Raw genomic sequence first — 18,823 nt, forward strand, 5'->3', positions numbered from 1 at the left:
GCCATAGAACATAGGCAGGGGTGGACAGAGGCCCAGACTGGGAGGACCCACCCCACGAGGAGTGGTTTGGGGTCCCATTTGAAGAAACAGTCTGGCCACACCTCGTCAAAACAGCCATGCCATGCTGGGAAGCCACATCTGCCCCATCAGCTTGGACTTTCAAAACCCCACAGGATTGAACAGTTGAGTCATCTAAACAACCAAGATGGCAGCCTGCCACTCCCTCTCAGCACTCCTTCCCAGGGAGAGATCAGAGCTCTGTTCATAGAATAAGGGTGGGCAGGGGTGGCTGGAAGCCCCAGCTGGGAGGTCCTGCCCAATGAGGAGGAATAGAATGAGGTCCCACCTAAAGAAGCAGTCTGGCCATTCCTCAACAAAATAGCCATGCCATGCTAGGGAATCACCTCTGTACTGGTCAGTTTGGACTCTCCAAAGCCTACAGGCTGGGACTGCTGAGTCATCCAAACAACCAAAGTGGTGGTTCACCCCTCCCCCTAGGAACTCCATTCCAGGGAGAGATCAGAGCTCTGTCCATAGACAGCTGGGAGGTCCCAGTTAGTGAGGCGGAATGGATCAGGGTTCCAGTTAAAGAAGCAGTCTGGCCACATTCTGGAAAAGCAGGTGTTCTGCACTGGGAGCAGGGAACCTCCCTTGTCCAAACCATTTGGAGTGTCCAAAGCCCACAGGCGGGAACAGCTGAGTTGACCAAACAGAGAAGACGGTGGCCTGCCCATCCCCACAGGGGCTTCATCTTGTCTCAGGCAGACTCCACCCTGTTGCTGGTGACTGGATAGAATTCCAAGCCAGTGGGTCTTATTTTGCGAGGTGCCATGGAAGTGGGGCCCATAGACCAATGCTGCTCAGCCCCTGGATTCAGCCTTCTTCCTAGGGGTATGTATGAACCTCTCACCTTCCTGGGGATCCTCGGTGTGCAGTATGTAAAGCTCCTGGGTCTCTGTGCATGTCTGAGCAGATGCCCTGCTGAGACTCCACACAGATCTTTGTGTTGAACCCAAGGCTCTGGTTGTGTGGACTCACAAGGGGATCTCCTGGTCCAAGGGTTGCAAAGAACTGCAGGAGAAGCTTGGTTTCCCAGGGTCACACATTCACTCACTGCTTCCTTTGGCTCCATGTCACTCCCAGGTGGGCCATCGCCACACCCTGCTTTTCTTTATTCCCCTTGGGTCAAGTTGTTTTCCTGATCAGTCCCAATGGGAATAACTGGATATTTCAGTTGATGGTGCTAATTCACTCTCCCTTTTAGTTCTGCTCCGTGAATGCCATGCACCACAGATGCTTCTACTTGGCCATCTTAACCAACCAGCACTAGTAATTTTTGTATGTTGATTTTTAGATCCTGCAACTTTACTGAATTTGCTTATCAGTTCTGAGTTTTCTTGTGGAATCTTTAGGTTTTTCCAAGTATAAAATCACATCATCTACAAACAAGAATAATTTGACTTCTTTCTTTCCAATGTGAATGCCCTTTCTATCTATCTCTTGTCTGATTGCTCTATCTAGGGCTTCTAGTACTATGTTGAATAACAGTGGTGACAATGGGCATCCTTGTCCTGTTCTCAATCTTACAGGAAAGTTTTTCAGTTTTTCCCTATTCAGTATGCTACTAGCTATGGGTCTGTCATATATGGCTTTCATTATGTTGAGGTATGCTCCTTCTATCCCCAGGTTTTTAGTGTTTTTATCATTAAGGGATGTTGAATTTTATCAATGCTGTTCCAGCATCAATTGAAATGATCATATGGTTTCTATCCTTCATTCTGTTGATATGATGTATTACATTGATTGATTTCAGTATGTTGAACCAAACTTGCATCCCTAGGATAAATCCAACTTGGTCATGATGAATGATCTTTCATTGCTGAATTGGTATTGTTGAATTTGCTTCACTAGTATTTTGTTAAGGATTTTTGCATGAATATTCATCAGGGATATTGGCCTATAGTTTTCTTTTTATCATATATCTTTGTCTGGCTTTGGTATGAGGGTAATACCGACCTCCTAGAGGGAGTTTGGAAGTGTCTCCCTCCTTTTCTATTTTTGGCATAGTTTGAGTAGGATTGATACTAGTTTTTTAAATGTTTGGTAGAATTCAGCAGCTAAGCCATTAGGTCCCAGGATTTCCTTTGATAGAAGACTTTTTATTTTGGCTTCAAACTCATTACTCATTACTGGCCTGTTCAGGTCTTGGATTTCTTCCTGTTTCAATCTCAGTAGTTGTATGTATCCAGCAATTTGTCAATTTCTTCCATATATAGTTCCTCATAGTAGCCAGTAATGATCCTTAGAATTTCTGCAGTATCAGTTTAATATCACCTTTTTCATTTCTGAATTTATTTACTTGGATCTCCTCTCTTTATTCCTTAGTCTGGTTAAAGGTCTGTCAGTTTTGTTTTATTTTTCAAGAAAGCAACTTTTTGTTTTATTAATCTTTTATATTGTTTTCTTCATTTCAGTTTTATTTATTTCTGCTCTGATCTTTTTTTATTATTATTATACTTTAAGTTCTGGAAAACATGCACAGAATGTGCTGGTTTGTTACATAGGTACACATGTGCCATGGCGGTTTGCTGCATCCATCAATCCATCATCTAGGTTTTAAGCCCCACATGCATTAGGTATTTCTCCTAATGCTCTCCCTCCCCTTGCCCCCAGTCCCCCGACAGGCCCTGGTGTGTGATGTTCCCTTCCCTGTGTCCATGTGTTCTAATTGTTTATCTCCCACTTATGAGTAAGAACATAAGGTGTTTGGTTTTCTGTTCCTGTGTTAGTTTGTTGAGAATGAGGGTTTCGAGATTCATCCATGTCCCTGCAAAGGACATGAACTCATTCTTTTTTATGGCTGCATAGGATTTCATGGTGTATATATGCCACATTTTCTTTATCCAGGCCATCATTGATGGGCATCTGGGTTGGTTCCAAGTCTTTGCTATTGTGAATAGGGTTGCAATAAGCATATGTGTGCATGTGTCTTTATAGAAGAATGATTTATAATTCTTTGGGTATATACCCAGTAATGGGATTGCTGAGTCAAATGATATTTCTGGTTTTAGATCCTTGAGGAATCACCACACTGTCTTCCACAATGGTTGTACTAATTAACACTCCCACCAACAGTGTAAAAGCGTTTCTATTTCTCCAAATCCTCTTCTGCATCTGTTGTTTCCTGACTTTGTAATGATCACCATTCTAACTGGTGTGAGATGGTATCTCATTGTGGTTTTGATTTGCATTTCTCTAATGACCAGTGATGATGAGCTTTTCAAAATATATTTGCTGGCTGCATAAATGTCTTCTTTTGAGAAGTGTCTTTTCATGTCCTCCGCCCACGTTTTGATGTGTTTTTTTTTTTTTTTCTCTAGTATATTCATTTAAGTTCCTTGTAGATTCTGGATATTAGACCTTTGTCAGATGGATAGATTGCAAAAATTTTCTCCCATTCTGTAGGTTTCCTGTTCACTCTGATGATAGTTTCTTTTGCTGTGCAGAAGCTCTTTAGTTTAATTAGATCCCTCTTGTCAATTTTGGCTTTTGTTGCAATTGCTTTTGGTGTTTTAGTTATGAAGTCTTTTACCATGCCTATGTACTGAATGATACTGCATAGGTTTTCTTCTAGGGTTTTTGTGGTTTTAGGTTTTACATTTAAGTCTTTAATACATCTTGAGATAATTTTTGTATAAGGTATAAGGAAGGGGCCCAGTTTGTTTTCTGCATATGGCTAGCCAGTTTTCCTAGCCCCATTTATTAAATAGAAAATCCTTTCCCAATTGCTTGTTTTTGTCAGATTTGTTGAAGATCAGATGGTTGTAGATGTGTGGCATTATTTCTGAGGCCTCTGTTTTGTACCATTGGTCTATATATGTTTTGGTACCAGTACCATGCTGTTTTGGTTACTATAGTTTGTTGTAGTATAGTTTGAAGTCAGGTAGCGTGATGCCTCCAGCTTTGTTCTTTTTGCTTAGGATTGTCTTGGGTACACGGGTTCTTTTTTGCTTCCATTTGAAATTTAGAGTAGTTTTTTCTAGTTCTGCTGAGAAACTCAATGGTAGCTTGATGGGAATAGCATTGAATCTACAAATTATTTTGGGCAGTATGGCCGTTTTCACAATATTGATTCTTCCTATCCATGAGCATGGAATATTTTTCCATTTGTTTGTGTCCTCTCTTATTTCCTTGAGCAGTGATTTGTAGTTCTCCTTGAAGAGGTTCTTCACCTCCCTTTTAAGTTGTATTCCTTGGTATTTTATTCTCTTTGTAGCAATTGTGAATGGGAGCTCACTCATGATTTGGGTCTCTGTTTGTCTGTTATTGGTGTATAGGAATGCTTGTGACTTTTGCACACTGATTTTGTATCCTGAGACTTTGCTGAAGTTGCTTATCAGCTTAAGGAGTTTGGGGGCTGAGACAATGGGGTTTTCTAAATATATAATCACCTCATCTGCAAAGAGAGACAATTTGATTTCCTCTCTTCCTATTTGAATACTCTTTATTTCTTTCCCTTGCCTTACTGCCCTGGCCAGAACTTCCAATACTGTGTTGAATAGGAGTGGTGAGAGAGAGGACTTCCTTGTCTTGTGCCAGTTTTCAAAGGGAATGCTTCCAGATTTTGCCCATTCAGCATGATATTGGCTATGGGTTTCTCATAAATAGCTCTTATTATTTTGAGACATGTTCCATCGATACCTAGTTTATTGAGAGTTTTTAGCATGAAGCGATGTTGAATTTTATCGAAGGCTTTTTCTGCATCTATTGAGATAATCATATGGTTTTGGTCATTGGTTCTGTTTATGTTGTGGATTATGTTTATTGATTTGCATATATTGAAGCAGCCTTGCATCCCAGGGATTATGCCAACTTGATCATGGTGAATAAGCTTTTTGATGTGCTGTTGGATTCAGTTTGCCAGGATTTTATTGAGGTTTTCCACATTGATGTTCATCAGGGATATTGTTCTGAAATGTTGTTGTTGTTGTTGTTGTTGTTGTTCTCTACCAGGTTTTGGTATCAGGATGATGTTGGCCTCATTAAATGAGTTAGGGAGGAGTCCCTCTTTTTCTATTGTTTTGAATAGTTTCAGAAGGAATGGTACCAGCTCCTTTTTGTACCTCTGGTAGAATTCGGCTGTGAATCTGTCTGGTCCTGGACTTTTTTTGGTTGGTAGGCTATTAATTACCACCTGAATTTCAGAACTTGTTCTTGGTCTATTCAGGGATTCAATTTCTTCCTGATTTAGTCTTGAAAGGGTGTATGTGTCCAGGAATTGATCCATTTCTTCTAGATTTTCTAGTTTACTTGCATGGAGTTGTTTATAGTATTCTCTGATGGTAGTTTGTATTTCTGTGGGATCAGTGGTGATATCTTCTTTATCATTTTTTTGTGTCTATTTGATTATTCTCTCTTTTCTTCTTTATTAGTCTGGCTAGTGGTCTATCTATTTTGTTTATCTTTTTAAAAAACCAGCTCCTGGATTTGTTAATTCTTTGAAGGGATTTTCTTGTCTCTATCACCTTCAGTTCTGCCCTGATGTTAGTTATTTCTTGTCTTCTGCTAGCTTTTGAATTTGTTTGCTCTTGCTTCTCTCGTTCTTTTAACTGGGATGTTAGGGTGTCAATTTTAGATCTTTCCTGCTTCTTGATGTGGGCATTTAGTGCTATAAATTTTCCTCTTAACACTCCTTTAGCTGTTTCCCACACATTCTGGTACATGGTCTATTTGTTCTCATTGGTTTCAAAGAACTTGTTTATTTCTGCCTTATTTTCATTATTTACCCAGTAGTCATTAAAGAGTAGGTTGTTCAGTTTCTATATAGTTGTGCAGTTTTGAGTGAGCTTCTTAATCCTGAGTTCTAATTTGATTGCAGTGTGGTCTAAGAGACTATTTGTTATGATTTCTGTTCTTTTGCATTGGCTGAGGAGTATTTTACTTCCAACTATGTGGTTGATTTTAGAATAAGTGCTATGTGGACTGAGAAGAATGTGCATTCTCTTGATTTGGGGTAGAGTGTTCTGTAGGTGTCTATTAGGGCTGCTTGGACCAGAGCTGAGTTCAATTCTTCAATATCCTTGTTAATTTTCTGCCTTATTGATATGTCTAATATTGACAGTGGGGTGTTAAAGTCTCCCACTATTATTATGTATGACTCTCAGTATCTTTGTAGGTCTCTAAGAACTTCTTTTGGAACCTGGGTGCTCCTGAATTGGGCACATATATATTTAGAATAGTTACTTCTTCTCGTTGCATTGATTCCTTTACCATTATATAATGCCCTGCTTTGTCTTTTCTGATCTTTGTTGATTTAAAGTCTATTTTATCAGAGACTAGAATTGCAACCCCTGCCCTTTTCTGCTTTTCCTTTTCTTGGAAAACAGTCCTCCATTCCTTTATTTTGAGCCTATGTGTGTCTTTGCATGTGAAATGGGTCTCCTGAACACAGTAAACTAATGGGTCTGGACTCTATCCAATTTGCCAGTCTGTGTCTTCTAATTGGGGCATTTAGCCCATTTACATTTAAGGTTAATATTATTATGTGTGAATGTGATTCTGTCCTCATGATGCTAGCTGGTTATTTTGCACATTAGTTGATGCAGTTTCTTCACAATGTCATAGGTCTTCATATTTTGGTGTGTTTTTGTAGTGGCTGATATCAGTTTTTCCTTTCCATGTTTAGTGCTTCCTTCAGGAGCTCTTGTAAGGCAGTCCTGGTGGTGACAAACTCCATCAACATTTGCTGGTCTGGAAAGGATTTTATTTCTCCTTTGCTTATGAAGCTTAGTTTGGATGAATATGAAATTGTGGGTTGAAAATTCTTTTCTTTAAGAATATTGAATATTGGCTTCCACTCTCTTCTGGATTTTAGGGTTTCTGCAGAGAGATCCTGTTAGTCTGATAAGCTTCCCTTTGTAGGTAACCTGACCTTTCTCTCTGGCTGCCCTTAACATTTTTTTTCCTTTGTTTTGAACTTGGAGAATCTGACAATTATGTGTCTTGGGATTGCTCTTCTCGAGGGGTATCTTAATGGTGTTCTCTGTATTTCCTGAATTTGAATGTTGGCCTGTCTTGCTAGGTTGGGGAAGTTCTCCTGGATAATATCCTGAAGTGTGTTTTCCAACTGGGTTCCATTCTCCCCACATCACTTTCAGGTACACCATCAATCATAGGTTTAGTCTTTTCAATAGTCCCATATTTCTTGGAGGCTTACTTCATTCCTTTTCATTCTTTTTTTCATCTAATCTTGTTTTCATGCTTTATTTCAGTAAGTTGATCTTCAATCTCTGATATTCTTTCTTCCACTTGATCGATTTGGCTATTGATATTTGTGCGTGCTTCACGAAGTTCTCATGCTGTGTTTTTTCAGTTCCTTCAGGTCATTTATGTTCTTCTCTAAACTGGTTATTTTAGTTATCAGTTCCTGTAACCTTTTATCAAGGTTTTTACCTTCCTTGCATTGGGTTAGAACATGTTCCTTTAGCTGAGAAGAGTTTGTTATTACCCACCTTCTGAAGCCTACTTCTGTCAATTCGTCAAACTCATTCTGCATCCAGTTTTGTGCCCTTGTTGGAGAGAAGTTGCAGTCATTGGAGGAGAAGAGGCATTCTGGTTTTTTTGAAATTTTCAGCACTTTTGCACTGGTTTTTCCTTATCTTTGTGGATTTACCTACCTTTGATGCTGACAGCCTTTGGATGGGGTTTGTGAGAGGGCATCTTTTATGTTGATGTTGGTGTCATTGCTTTCTGTTAGTTTTCCTTCTAACAGTCAGGCCCCTCTTCTGCAGGTCTGCTGGATTTTGCTGGAAGTCTACTCCAGACCCTGTTTGGGTATCACCAGCAGAGGCTATAGAATGGCAAAGACTGCTGCCTGCTCCTTCCTCTGGAAGCTTCATTCCAGAGGGTTACCTGTCTGATGCCAGCTGGAGCTCTCCTGTGTGAGGTATCTGTTGACCTCTCCTGGGAGGTGTCTCCCAGTCAGGAAGCACAGGTGCTAGGGACCCACTTAAGGAGGCAGTCTGTCCCTTAGCAGAGCTTGAACACTGGGCTGGGAGATCTAATGCTCTCTTCAGAACCAGCAGGTAGGAATGTTTAAGTCTGCTGAAGCTGCACCCACAGCCCCCCCCTCCCCCAGGTGCTCTGTCCCAGGGAGATGGGAGTTTTATCTATAGGCCCTTGACTGGGACTGCTGCCTTTCTTTCAGAGATATTATGCCCAGTTAGGAGGAATCTAGAAAGGCAGTCTGGCCACAGCCTCTTTGCCATGCTGTGGTGGGTTCAGCATCCCTAACACTGTGAGGGGAAAACCACCTACTCAAGCCTTAGTAATGGCAGACCCTCCTCCCCTCACCAAGCTTGATCATCCCAGGCTGACTTCAGACTGCTATACTGGCAGCAAGAATCTAAAGCCAGTGGTTCTTAGCTAGCTGGGCTCCATGGGAGTGGAACCCGCTGAGTGAGACCACTTGGCTCCCTGGCTTCAGCCCCCTTTCCAGGAGACTGAATGGTTCTGTCTTGCTGGGGTTCCAGGTGCCACTGGGGTATGAAAAAAAAAAACTCCTCCAGCTCTCTCGGTGTCTGCCTAAACAGCTGCTTAGTTTTGTGCTTGAAACCCAGGGCCCTGGTGGTGTAGGCACACAAGGGAATCTCCTGGTCTGTGGATTGCAAAAATCATGGGAAAAGTGTAGTACCTGGGCCAGATAGCACAGTCCCTCATGGCTTCCCTTGGCTAGGGGAGGGAGTTCCCTGGCCCCTTGCACTTCTAGGGTGAGGTGATGCCCTACCCTGCTTCTGCTTGCCCTCTGTGGGCTGCACCCATTGTCTAACCAGTCCCAATGAGATGAGCTGAGTACCTCATTTGGAAATGCAGAAATTACTCACCTTCTGCATTGGTCTCGCTGGGAGCTGCAGACCGGAGTTGTTCCTATTTGGCCATTTTGCCAGACTCCCCTGCTCTAATCTTTATTATTTCTTTCCTACTAATTTTGTGTTTGGTTTGCTCTTGCTTTTCTAGTTATTTAACATGCATCATTTTTGTTTATTAGAAGTTTTTTCTCATTTTTTATGTAGGCATTTATAGCTATAAACTTCCCTCTTACTACTGCTTTTGCTGTATCCCACAGCAAAAGGCAGCGAGTTCCCTTCTCTCCTAGAGTGTATCTAGAAACATCATCTGGGAGCTACGGCCTGGAATGGGGGCCTCCTGACTCTGACTGGTGCCCTATCCTCCTGTGGCTGAGCTGGTATCCAGGATTCATGACGAAGTGTTCCCCACTGATATGGTTTGGCTGTGTCCCCACCTAAATATCAACTTGAATTGTATCTGCCAGAATTCCCACATGTTGTGGGAAGGACCCAGAAGGAGGTAATTGAATCATGGGGGCCAGTCTTTCCCATGCTGTTCTCATGATAGTGAATAAGTCTTACAAGAGCTGATGGGTTTATCAGGGGTTTTTGCTTTTGCTTATTCCTCATTTTTCTCCTGCCACTGCCGTGTAAGAAGTGCCTTTCACCTCCTGCCATAATTCTGAGGCCTCCCCAGAATTATGTAAGTAGAACTGTAAGTCCAATTAAACCTCTTTTTGTTCTCAGTCGCAGGTATTTCTTTATCACCAGCATGAAAACGGACTAATATACGCACTTTTCTTTCTCTTCCTTCTCCTCTCCTCACATGGAGGAAAGAGGTCTCTTTTGGAGCTGTGAGCTGAGTATCCTGTGGTTAGGAGAGGGGTGATTCCAGCACCCCCTTGGCTACCCTGCCTAGTATCTCAGTATTTCACATGCCACCTGCACCCCCAAGTCCACTATCTCTGGGCCTAGTTCAGCCCTAGGACTGGCCTACAAGTTGCAGTCCTTATGGCCTAGGCTGCCTTTCAAGTTTGCTTGGAAACTGGGAGCACTTTGACCCCTGGTGGCAAGGTTTGCAGGCACTTAAGTTTGGACTGCAGGATCAGTGACTATCTTCTTGGTAGGGCTGGATTAAATGCTCCCTCTGTGGGGTGGGTGTTTGCTGAGTTCGGTCTTGTTTTCCTTTCTGGTCTAACAGGACAACACTGAGTTTAACATCTCAGAGTTGCTGTGTTCTTCCTCTCCAAGTGCCCAGAGAGGCTCCCTGGACCATGCAGCTATTGCTGGGGTGAAGGTGGGGTGGCGTCAGTGATTCAGAACTGCTTTTTCCGTCTCTTCAGTGCATCTTTCAGTGATAAGGAGTTAAAACCAGGTACTGTGAGTGCTCAACTAATTTTTGGTTCTTATAAACGTGTTTTTTCTGTGTAGATAGTTGTTAACTTGGTGTTCTTGTTGGGTGGTAGGCACCATCAGTGGAGCTTTCTATTCTGCCATCTTGCTTCACCTCCCTCTTGCGTCATGTATTTATATGTAAAACCTAAGAGTATACAACTTCCTAAAGAAACCATAGGAGAGAATTTTTGGGACTTTAAATTCGGCAAAGATTTCTTGAATGTAATATAAAAAGCACAAATCATAAAAGAAGAATGATAAATCGGACTTCACCTATATTAAAAGTACTCTTCAATACTCACTATCAAGAAAATGAAAAGGCATGCCACAGACTATAGGAAAATATTTGCAAAACATATATCTTTTAAAGGACATGTATGCAAAGTTTATACATAACTCTTACGATTTGATAAGAAAAAGAGAACGCAATAAGAAAATGGACAAAAGATTTGAAATAAACATGTCACAAAAAAATATAAAAATGGCAAAAGAGGCACAAGAAATTTTGCTCAGCATCATTAGTTATTAAAGAGGTACAAATTAAAATCACTGTGACATACCACTACACACCCACTAAAACAGAAAATATTAAAAATACTGATTATACAAAGTGTTGGTTTGGATGTATAATAACTGGAAGTCTCAAATTGCTGTGTTGTAAAATCATACAACTTTAAGAAATAAATTGATGATTTCTTATAATGTTAAATATACACCTATCGTTTGATCCAGCCATTCTAATCCCAGTTGCATAACCAAGAGAAATGAAAATGTATATACACACCAGAAATTGTGGACAAATGTTTGTAGCAGCATTAGTCACAGTAGCCAAAAAGTGGAAAGTACCCAAGTGTCCATCAACTAGTGAATAGATAAATCGTTATATTCCCACAATGGATTACTATTTAGAAACAAAAGGAATGAACTACTGATACATGTAACAACAGATATGAATGAATGGTTCATATCTGATATGATTCTATTTATGTGCAATTCTAGAAAAGTCTTGTCATGAATTTATAGTGACAGAAAGCAGTGGCCCATGGTGAGAGTAAGGAATTCACTGTAAAGTGGATTGATGGAATTTTTTGAGTTGGTAGAATTGTCTACATTTTGATCATGGTGGTAGTTATACGACTGTATACATTTATCAAAACTCACCAAATTATACACTTAATATTGGTAAATTTTACTACTATAAATTATTACTCAATAAAGTTAATTAATTAAAATTGATGCAATTTAACATAACTAATTATTTATTCTTTCTAGCCATGCAAGGGGCACCACCTGTTATGAAGTTATAATATTTTAAGGACATACCTAGGTAAAAAGTGGGTAGGATTATTTCAGCTTATTGGAGCCTCTACCAGGGGTTTGAAGTACGTGTTATATTACCTAATTTTTTTTCTTAACTATATATTTCAGTATCCACATCATTCCTGAATATTTAGAGGTAAATTCAATCAACTGGTTACCACTTCTTAGTTTGAAATTAAACTATGTGCCTTCCATGTCACAATTTCTTAAAACACACACACACACACACACACACACACACACACACATTCCCCAATTTGATATTTAAAATAACATTTAAAGTTAACGTTGCTGTACAAATTTCATAACAATGTTCATACTGAGAAGACTAATCACGTTAGTAATTGCAGAGGGAAAATTTTGGTTTTATGGTCTTTAGCTTTTTTCTGTAACTTATTCTGAAGGACTAATGGTATTTTACTTTTTGAATAGAGATGTAGGGACCCAGAGTCTATCTATATTTTGGGGCAAGTTAGGAGACTCTTCTTATAGGAAGGATCCTGGGAGACCTGAACCGTAAATCTTCACCACCTTGTAGTTATGCTTGTTCCATGGAATCTCAGGAGAATCTTTGCAGTATGGGATCCAAATTTTATATTAAATTTTGACTCCAGAAGATAACATATCCTAGGAAATCATCCAAAAATACAGAATTCCTGGAACAATCCCCATATTCCGGTAACTATTTCCAGTTTCCCTGAAGCCAACTGTATAAGGCATATGGGGAAAGGACATTGATAACTGAAAGACAAAGTGACCTTTTGAATCCTCTCACTTAATCGCGTGAAAGATGGTCATGTATAGTTAAAAATAAAAAAAAACCATAGGCTTGGAGAGCAACAATTCGACCACTTACTAACTTTATAACATTGGCCTAGTAACTTAACCTTGTTAAGCCTCAGTCTCCTCATCTGTAAAAGGGAGATGATATATACATACTTTTTATACACACACACACACACACACACACACACACACGTCTTGCAGAGCTATTGTGACTATTAAAACTAGAATATGCATGTATGTGTATGTATATCTAACATCTATCATATTGCAGATGCCTAAAATATAGTAGTTATTATTGTTATGGCTGCCATACTTGAGAATGTCATTTGCAAGGCACTGTGGGGATAAAGGACTCACTCTTCTTTTTTTTCAAAGATGAAACTCGTGTTGTTAATAAAAACTAACTTTGGACTCAAAAGCCTGATCAAAATTCAATTCTTTATTCCTTTGCTAGTTTCAATCTTCAGGCCTTCCTACCTTGTTTGATGTTCAAAATTAAATGTCATGAAAGAGGCCCTGATGTACCTTTTGGTCATCACCTCAAAAACAAATCTATAGCCATGAGATGTGGAATTCATCTTTGCAAGATGAAATAAAATTCAAACAAACTACATCCTTCTCAGAGCTGAATATTTGGAAATTAGTCTGCTTAGCTATCCCTAGTACTTCTCTGATGTCTCTCATAAATGCCTGCCAACAAGTTCCCACTCAAAAGTATAAATGGAAGACCACAGTTCTAGAAAACAAAAATAATTTGAATATAGGAACAGCAGCAGCAATAAAACTCTTTTTCATTTAAAAGAATTCCCAGCAAAGACTCAGGGAAGAAGTGAGGGACAAGGCAGCGATACAGGGAGTGGTTGTAGTCATCAATAGGATTTTGAAAATATAACTTTTTCTTTAAAATATAATCCTTCAAACCTGCTGCTATATTCTCAGAAGCAGATAATAAAACAGAATGAAAAGCAGACTCTTATCTTAATACTGAATCCACATGCAAAGCAGCTATTGGATGCACTGCAGCGGAATGAATTCTTCATTTTATCATTATTGCAGGCTCATTCTGTGATTTCTCTCTCAATGGGTGACTGCAATAAGCCTGAAGGTACAGTTCACTCTTCTGAAAGAGCTATTAGAGTCACTCCTAAATGCCTGCCTCAAAGCTACCATTTTTTAAAACTTGGTTTTCCTTCATCTCCCAAGCAGCTGCAACCCATGCTTTTTACTGCTTAGAGAAAGAAGAAGAAAGAAAAAGACCAATAACTCAATGAAATCTCAAAGGAAGCTAGGTTGGTGATCTCAACTGGGATCTGGAGTGGTGGATTGAATTTTCATTTTCTTTGAGGAACTTGGAATCCACTTATGAGGAATTCACAATACGGTCAGATCTGACTGGGCAGGGCTTGATTCATATATTCTATAGAGGATTGAAGCAGGCCAGAGAGAGGACAGAGTCATGGTTTTGTCACAGGCAGAAGGGAAAAGTAATAGCAAGGGAAAAGACTAAGCCATTCCATTATCCTTATTCTGACTCCTTCTCTGAAAGGAGGGTTTGACCAGTGCTGCAGGCCATCAACAGAGAAGTTTATTCTTTGCTCCTATCTCTGTCAGGCTCACCCCAGAAGTACAGTGCAGAGGCTGAAGAGGAAGAGAGAAAGTTAAAATATTGTTTAACAACTTACTGACTCTGCTAATGTAGAAAGCAGGGATGTGCATAGCTAGCTACCTTCCAGCTTGGGCTGCTACCAAGTCAAAATCTGTCACAAAGTGACCTGGAGGAAAAGAAAAGATAGATGAGCTGAGAGAGTCCCTCAGCCCCCTCCTCCCATAAGCAGGCACTGATTACTAAGGACATTTCCATGAGTGGTGCAGGATTTTTTTTCCTTTGCACATGACCTTTAAAACTACCTGATAAGCTATTTGCACTGCCTACCCTAGAAGTTTCAATAGACAGAGAGAAGACGAACATTAACCTTAATGGCTAAATTACCCAATGTCACTCTAAAGGCCTTTCCCCTTGAGAGAAGCCTGTGCAGCAGCCAAACACTCACTCCTTTAAAAGTTCACAGAGAGGCTCCATTAAAATCAAAACTGCAGAGTTTTCCAAACTTGGGTACTTTAAAAGTCAACATGTTACCTCTGGTGATGGACTCTCTTTTTAAAAAAAAAAATTAATAATTTGGCCAAATAATTGGAAGAAATTTTATTAAAGCTCTCTAAAAAGAGACTGTATACTCAAATGCTACAGTGGAAACTGAAGAAAGTTTTCAGCTTAATACTGAGAGCACTGATGGACATATAGTTGCCTGTTCCAGAAAAGGGTGGAAAAGACCTGTATGAATAAGAGAAGCCATCTTAGTGTTTCCAGACATTCCTTCATTCATTTATGAAGTGCTTACTCTCTACCAGGTACTATGCTAGATCCTGGGACTGTGATGGTAAACAAAATCAGATGTATCTGCTCTCCATCATTGGACTCGCAGTCTAGTAGAGGATGCAGACTGTAATCCAGGAATCACACAAATACAGAAAATATAGTGATGGTTCAAGTGAATGAGAGGTTCGTGGTGCTATGCTTATACTCTGATAGGTTTGGAGACAATGACTGCCCAGAAACTTCCATCTTCTCCAAAGAAAGAGAACACATATCTCCCTGACCTGTAGAACAAAACATGGATATCCAGTCCCAGACACATTCACTTAGCTTCTAATAAGTCAAGTGTTAGGAAACAGCTAGCAGTCTTATAAGTGATAGAATCATCGTGGTCTCTGTTTGGCCTCAGAGCCTTGATTAATGTTTTTCTCATTCATTTCTTCATTCAGTCCACAAGCATTTATCGAATTTTTACTCTGTGCCAGAAACTGGGCTAGACCCTAGGTACAAAGATAAATAAGGCAAAAACCCTGCCATCAAGATACTCAGTCTACTGGGAAAGGCAGACACAGATAATTACAATACAGCACAATAATTGCTCTACTAGAGAGAAGTACAAAGCGCTATGAGCATTCAAAAGGAAAAAAAAAAGCTGCTTTCCTAATACTTTCTCAGGCCTAATCCATCAGCAAAATCCTCACTACACAGGGCTAACAGGAAAACACTGGCAGATCATTTGTCGTGTCACTTGGCATTCCAGCAGCAGTCAGAGGCTCCTGCCCAACAAAGGTGGGCAGGCAGTCGAAAAGAAAGCAGTAGCATTAACAAACATAGCACGTCATTCTAAACTCAGTGCACAAGTGAGTTTACTGCCTGGCAGCTTGTCCCTGACACCTCACTACAGTGAGAGAAACAAGCCCCCCCAACCCCACACTACTGCTAAGCAATTGTTAGGGATGGATTTGTATATTAGAAGCAACTTCTCTAACACATCTGTCTCAAGTGCACTTACCTGCCACCCAGGGCCCTTCACAGCCTTTTCCATTTTATTTTCCCTTTTGAAATAGTTCGAGACATAATTTATGTCAAGCAGGTGATGAGAGCTACTGCTTCACTTCAGTCTACCCTTCATCAAAACATTTTATCTGGGGACCTGAAAGTATGAAGAGACAAGAATTTTTAGAAAATAAAATAAAATAAATACTATATAAAGTATATACACCTTACCTCTCTTTTTCAATCATCAATTGCGGTGAAAGGAAGAAAATTCAAATAGCAATTACCTATTGAATTGACCATATTCCCTTTTGCAGTTAAGTTAGCAGATCTTATAACATGGCAGTCAGTCCCTTAACTCTTTCAGTTCATACCTGCAGCAGTATGTTAAAGCTCCAAACTGCCCCAGAATCCTGAATGAATAAAAGAAACTAATAGGTTTTTTTAAGGGAATCTCAAGCCTAAAGCCTGTCTTGCTGAAAGTCAAAGAACCAAGAGTTTCTAATGCTAAAACTACTTCCAATAGAAATATAATCATTTGAGAAATGTAACATTAATGTTTTCAGGCAATTTCTAAAGAGAATATACACTGGGAAAATCTAGCAACATAATGCATTTTTTCCATCCGCACACAGTGTACATTCACATATACACACGTGACCATTATATGCCATACCTCTGCAATTCACATGAACAGTTCAGATGTTCTGCATGTATATTTATTTTAAACATGCAGTGACTCCTCACTGTGAGCCACATCCAATACTGATTGAGTTCTACTTAATCGTCACACATTTTTTTCCCTCCACTCCATTTGCAAGATTAAATAGACCTATTTCAGCATGGTAAAAAGAACCAAAATATCCCATGACTGCTCTTGCAAAGGTCACTCTCCTGCTTTGAGCATGGGTTATTTTTAATCACAGGTTATATATCTTAAAAGCAAGGCATTTATTGAAACCTCCAGTTCATTTTTTAAAGTCTCCAGACATATTGAATAAATCACAGCTCAGAAGTAAAATGTAGTGATACACTCTCTACCGCCTTACATGCAAGGCCCCAGGGAGCCAGTTTCCAAATGTCCCCATCTCCAATGCAGATTAGCTCTTCACTCAGCCAAGATCAAGATAATAGTGCTCATCTCAGCATACAGACTAGGAAACCTCAACCCATTGGGGGCCACCGTACTGGTTTTCAGTAAGACATAGAACAAAAGGAGCTGAGCTTTATGGGTCACTTAAGATCTCCAGAAAGCTTTTCAGGAAGAGAAGCAAAGGCATAATGTCCTGGTTTAAGTTCCAGGCTGAAGAACAGGGCAGAAGCTGGACTCTATGTTCCTTTAACTGTATAACTTCTATTGACTTGAGATGCCTCACTCTACAATTGTCTTAGTTCCTGTTGCAATGGCTCTGTAACAGTGATAACTGGATTTCTTTGGTGGCTGAAATTAAGGAAGTCTTATGGATAAAATTCATACTTGTTGAGACTAACAAAAGGTAATGTATAGCTATTTATGGATTTTATTCTTCTCAGGCTCTAGCATTTTGATTCACAATGTTGTTTATACTACTGTTTAAGGTTAAAGTTGTGCCTTATACCTGGAAATTGTCTATAAATAGGCCAAATTTTGAATCAGCTTGAATATTCAGAAGATAAAATGACTGACAGAATTTTCATTTGTTTTAGTCTGAATGCCAAATAACAAATAGCTTTCTCCAGATCCTAAAAGCCAGCAAAATGAATCAACTTTTCCACGTTCTGTCATATTTTGTATTTAATATGTTAATATGAATTTGTTTCTTAGTTTTCAAAAAATTGCATTGGAAGATTCATTATAAGAAAAAAGAGGCATAAGCTTGCATTCTCCAAAATGCAGTGGCCCTCAATCATCATATTTCCATCAGCAATAAGGGACTGGAGTGCATTCTGAGAAATGAAGTCCAATCATCACTGGGCAGTATTAAATATATTTGGCCCACCCACAGAGCATTCTACACAAATTTCAACACACTCTGCCATCTCATAATGACCACTAATAAAGCCCTCTCATGAGATTGTCAACCTGTCTTAAGCATTAACTTTCTCCTCCTTCTTGAGGAAAGGGCAATAAAACTTAAACTGCAGCAAGCACAGTTTTGCACAGATGAGCTTATGTTATGTATTATCATTATTAATGCAGTAACCATATCTGGCCTACTTTTCGGACATTCAAAACAGGGTATTTTTTAAGATGACTTAAAAATGAAAATTGTAGTCATTTCAAATTGTTTTTGTAAAATATTTAAGGAGAGCTTTACTTTAAGGCATGTTTGACTCAAAATGCTCTTCTGGAATAGGGAGTAAAACTTCAAATTAGATGGCAATTTAAAAAAGAAATTGACATAATTTTTTAGAGTAACACTTTAGAGATCACAACAGATGAAATGTCACATCTAAATCATTTTATTGACAACATTCTCAATCTTCTCCGCTAAGGTCAATTCTTGCTTGATGAACAGGAATTTATGCTAATATAACATTAAGCTACCATCCCTCCATAATATCATAATGTCTCAAAACCTTTCAAAAGTATTTTTTTCTTTGAGGCTTTTAAAACAGTCATCTAGTAGCAGATGTCCCTCTGTGCCTACAGTTATCAGAAACTACAAGAGTCCAAGTCTTTGTTGTTTGTTTATTTTTTTTGCATTAAACAATAGTTGCCAGTACAGAAAGTATAGAAATAATGCCCCTCAGCTTAATTCATTCACAATTGTTAAATCATTTATGAATTAAAAGAGAAGAAAACCTCATTGCTCTTTTTCTGACTAAAAATTAATAGGAAGAGGAAGAATTTTAGGTTAAATAACATAGTATATTTTATGTACCTGGCTGACATTGTTGACTTTGTTTATTAAAATTCATTTCACAGAATTAAAGCAATTCAAAATTTAAAGTGTTTGTGCTTATTTTTTTTAATAATGATTTGTATTTGTCACTAAAGAAAAATATTTATAACACGCCTTCTTATTTTAATTAAATAAAACAATGTAAATGCCTGTTGTATTTGGTTTCATTTAGTTTGGTAAATAAAATAATTAGATAATCTTCAATTTTCTTACGGTGCTAC

General features: G+C 39.2%; 1 long non-coding RNA gene across 2 annotated transcripts in view; it reads right to left on the bottom strand.

The window, feature by feature from the left end:
- Window positions 1–15,867, bottom strand: part of LOC123571037 (uncharacterized) — a 355,383-nt gene extending 339,516 nt beyond the window's left edge. For both annotated transcript variants that reach the window (XR_012429956.1, XR_006695213.2), the window contains exon 1: window positions 15,734–15,867. This is a non-coding gene — a long non-coding RNA (uncharacterized lncRNA). The remainder of the gene's footprint in view (window positions 1–15,733) is intronic.
- Between the last annotated feature and the right edge of the window lie 2,956 nt (window positions 15,868–18,823).

The sequence above is a fragment of the Macaca fascicularis genome, chromosome X (genome assembly GCF_037993035.2).
Source record: "Macaca fascicularis isolate 582-1 chromosome X, T2T-MFA8v1.1".
In the NCBI taxonomy this organism is placed as follows: domain Eukaryota; kingdom Metazoa; phylum Chordata; class Mammalia; order Primates; family Cercopithecidae; genus Macaca; species Macaca fascicularis.